Genomic DNA, 4,564 nt, shown 5'->3' on the forward strand with positions numbered 1-4,564 from the left:
CCATGCTTCTGTTTACTCTCTTGGAAACTTGCCTTGTTACCACGAGAACCAAACCAGACCAGCATGCTAGATGTGGACACGTGGTCCAGGAGTCCTCATTGCCCAGCTGACAGTTGTCCTCTCTTGGTCAGTCCTCAGCAGCTTGCCAGATGACCACAGACATGTGAAAGAGGTGATGCCCGGCTCAGATCAGCAGAACCACCCACCTCACCTGTAAATCTGTGAGCAGTAAATCATGATGTGGTTTTAAGTCAGGATGTTTCCAGAATGGTTTGTTGTTCAGCAACAGGTAACTGCTACGCCTCCCTTTCCGGGTTTACCCTTTGTTGATTTTGCCAGAATGCTTCTTTTCTAACTTGTAAGGATTAATCCATTTTGTGAATTTATTTATTAATGGCTAACTCTGACTCCATTCAATGAGGGGAAATAAATCAAAGTTCTAGTCACCAAAGGCAACAATCTAGTTGAGTAGGTAAGCCTATAATGAATGGTGAAAATTGTCAAGACTATAAGAGAATTATCAATAAAAATGGCATTCTGAGAAGAGGCAAATTCTAGTTTGAGGTTGGAGCAGAATGGGAGAATTGGGGGAAGTCACATAAAGAAATTCCTCCACTGTCTCTTCCGTCATATCTGTCCTTCCGTCTTCACTTCTCCATCTGACTTCTGGACAAGTTGCAAGAGGTTTCTGATTTATTTTCTTTTTTCTAATCTTGACTCCACTTCAATCCATTCTTCTGTCAGATGATTTTCTCTGAAATGCAAGTCTGGCTATATTATTCCCCTACTTTAAATCCTTTGGTGGACATACATTTGTCATCTGGAGAGGACTCTAAGGAGGAAGAAAGTGGGCTGAAGTCACTGTTGGAAGAGCAGGTTAGGGTGAGATGCTGACAACTCCTGAGTGAGCTGGAACTTGCATGCTGGCACCTTCAGTATCTGTTCCTAGCCAGATTATCTAAACATTGATGAGTGTCTCCACTCTGATCTTGCCAAGACTTGGGCCTCTGGGCATGGAATTTGTCAGAGCAAAGAGAAAGAGAACAGCGTACAGACATCCTAATGGAGATTTCCTAGGGCTATGATTTAAATTGGCTTTTGTTCCCTCAGCAAACACTGAAGGACAGAGAGGCAAGAGGGGCCAATAGTTACTGGTTGGGAAATAAGGAACGGGATTTGCAAGGGATAGGCCACACCCAGTTAGTTGAGACTAGGGAGCAACCAGGGCTTAAGTGCAAAAAAATTTAAATCCTGCGTAAGCTGGCTTTGTAAGCTTGCTAACAGAATTTGTGCAATGCCCGAGACAGAGGGTCAGTGAAGAAAAGGAGACATGTCAAGATAATTTTTTCAACAGTTTTTTTTCTTAAATCCCCTACCTTCTTTACCTTTCTGAACACTAAACTGAGTTTTCAACCAGCCTGATTTGGGTGACAAAATAAACAGTGTTTATGGTAGAAGGGATTTAGGGGTTAAAAACACAAATTTTTTTAGATATTATATGTACCTGGATTTAAATAATTGATTCACCATTTGCTTCCCATATAACCTCAGGCAAGCTACTTAATTTCCATGACGGCTCAACCCCATCTAGTCCTGTGGACAGCAGCCATAGGGGCAGGCAATGCATAGACCTCCTGGCTGTACACGCTGCCTGGACTCTTCATCCTCTCATCTGAAAATGGGGACAATACTTTCCTCCTGGGGATCTTGGGAGAGTTAAGTAGGTTACTGTGCATAAATTGCTTAGCTTGGAAGCTGACGCGAAATAGGCACGCAATAACGATTGGTTATTAATATGGCTATGTGCCAGGGATTTTAGAAGATTATTGAGTTTAAATCCCCATAGCCATCCGATGAAGCAGAACTTTCCCAAGTTACCATAGCTAGTAACTGAAACATCTTGGATTTAATTTAGGCAGTTTAACTCTAGAGACTCTGATCTTAACTAGTATACTTCAAATTTCATGTGCATTTTTATTCTTCTCTTTCTCCTTCACTGTCTATTATCTGGCTATCTATCATCTATTTATCTATCTTCATCACCATCATCATATCCATTATTTATCTGTCTACCATTCTCTATCAATCATCTTCCTACTGTCTACATACTCTATATTCATATTTGTGTACATATAGTTAGCCCAGTAATACTGAGAAGAAAACAAGAGGCTCAGAGAACTTAGCAGACCCCAGATGCAGAGCTGACTTTCTAGTCTAAACTACCTGACTTGAAAACTTGTGCTGTTTTTTTAAAAACTAATTAAGATTATGAATAAAGTAGTCAGCAAGTCTTTTTCAGTACAGTCATTTAAAATTTTCCTGTGAAGAAAGAAAAAATAAAAAAATGTCAACTATCTCCCTCAACTATTTGTGCTCCTAGCAAATAAGAAAGCAGATTTCAATATGAGGTATTGGAGCTGACATTTTGGGGATAGAGAATATGTACTTTTAGGAATCAGGACGGTACACATATCACTCACACACCATCAAAGGCTTTGTAGCCTTCATGTCTGGCTGTATTGTTTGTCCAAGCACAACCACAAATACTACTGTTTTCAAGGTAACAAGCTAGCATAGAGACAAGCAGCTCCCAGAAAAAGTGTGACGTGCTCTGCACATTTGTACATAGAGACATGGATACAATTGTCTCCAGTAGTAGAGGAGAGTTGGCAGTGTCCTGGGTCCAAAACAGCAGGCAATTCTCAAATCATAACGCTTGAGCTTGGGAATGCATGGAACTGACTGGGATAATTTTGCATCTGATTAACTTTCCTAATTAGGCTTCCCATAAATCAGCATGGTTTAGGTGGTCTAAAGCACCTATGATCTTTAGCATCTATCCCAGACTATATAAGTCCGTTTTTAGTTGTACCCAATAAATTGGGGAGATGACTCCTGGTTGGCACCATTTCCTACCTTCATGTCAGTTAGTCCAATTCATTGCCTTCTGAAAGTCCCCGGCTTCAGTGCTACTCTCAGCAGATGACCTTATTCCAACCCCACCAAGAAAAATGGAGATGTGCTGCCCTGATGTCTCTCAACTTCTCTCACACTCATCTCTAAAAAAGAATAACTAACAAACTCATGTCAGAGCTTTCCTGGAAGCTCCCCATTTCAATTATTCTGTTTTGTTTGTTTCCAGTAAACTTTAGAAATACCTGGAAATGACAATATATTTAAATCCAAAGTAAATCTCCCTCGATTGCCTCTCTTTGATCTCAAGTGACCCAAATTGCTCTGTGTTCAGATATTTGGTTAAAAAATATGAGCCCTTGCTCAAGTTTACTCCTTTCCTTCCTGCATACAGAAAGAAGTGCTCCTCTTTCCTTTCCAAATAAATCTTTGTCGTGTGTCTTGGATCCAGTTCCCTTCTAGGAGACAATTGCTATTGCTTTCCCCCACTCTTGACTTTCAAGCTCTTCTTTTCCACTGGCTTCTTCTGGTAACCTTCAATGTACTTTGAGGTTTGTGCAAAATACATACAAAATTCAAACCAAAATAAAAGCCAAGACAAAACAAACTAAACATTTCCCAGAATTCAGCCTTCTCCTCAAGCTGCTCCCTGATTTATTTTTCTCTTCAATTACTATTATTATCTTTATCTTTCCCTCATTAACCATCCTGCAGCAGTCTTGTTCTTGCTCTGACTCTCTTTCCATTGAAAGCACACTTTGTAAGGAGACCAAAAGACTCCATCAAAACACTTACTGTTATTTTTCGATGTCTCTCTTCTCCCACTGGCCTGTTCTTTGAAATCTAAGAGCCTTATCAGTACTGTGTTCTAAAGAATTCCCTGGCTGTCCAGTGGTGAGGACTCCCCACTTCCACTGTAGGGTGCCCAAGTTGGATCTCTGGTTAGAAAACTAAGACCCCACAGCCATGTGGCAAGGCCAAAAAATAAAAAAAAGATTAAAAAGCACTGTGCTCTAGCACCCAACAGAGGGTCTAGCGCATTGTAACTTCTTAGCTAGCATTTATATTAAACTGATAAGAAGAAAGACTACACTTAGTCTTAGCCAAAAGACAGAGAAGGGATCAACTAACTTGTCTAGAGTGAATGAGCTCAGCTCAATCCAATGGACGTTTCCACTGTCACTCTCACAGTCTTCTCGGATGCCTTTGATGTTGCTGACTGGTCATCCTTCTTGAAATGCTCTCATACCTTGGGTTCTAGAATGCATCTTTTTTTTTCCTATTCTCACCTAAACCTGCTCCTAGAAGGAATGGGTTAGGTGTTGTTCATTCTTATATCCCAGTGTCTTACACAGAGTCATAGTAAACTGAACAGGGTAGAGTGGGTGAATCATACTATGTATGTAAGGATTTTCTGTATTCTGCTTTTATTCCAAGGAAGGCATTACCTAAATAGGTTTTTAATTCTCAGAAATCTCAGACCTTTCCAGTATGTGATAGCTTAAACTCTGCCCTATTTATATCCATGGATCATAAGACATTTACTGCTAATAAGCACGGAATACTCTCTTTGTATTTAACCTTTAAATTTTTTTTCTGAAATAGGTAGCATAAAGAAGTTTTAAATCTAATTTCAACCAAGAGATCTAAT

At 40.0% G+C, this 4,564-nt stretch overlaps 1 non-coding gene across 1 annotated transcript; it reads right to left on the minus strand.

Annotated features, from left to right (window-relative positions):
• Window positions 1–3,837: 3,837 nt before the first annotated feature.
• Window positions 3,838–4,036, minus strand: LOC122424140. The gene has a single exon (XR_006264330.1). It is a non-coding gene; the product is annotated as a U2 spliceosomal RNA (small nuclear RNA).
• Window positions 4,037–4,564: the final 528 nt, after the last annotated feature.

The sequence above is a fragment of the Cervus canadensis genome, chromosome 21, assembly GCF_019320065.1.
Source record: "Cervus canadensis isolate Bull #8, Minnesota chromosome 21, ASM1932006v1, whole genome shotgun sequence".
In the NCBI taxonomy this organism is placed as follows: Eukaryota; Metazoa; Chordata; class Mammalia; order Artiodactyla; family Cervidae; genus Cervus; species Cervus canadensis.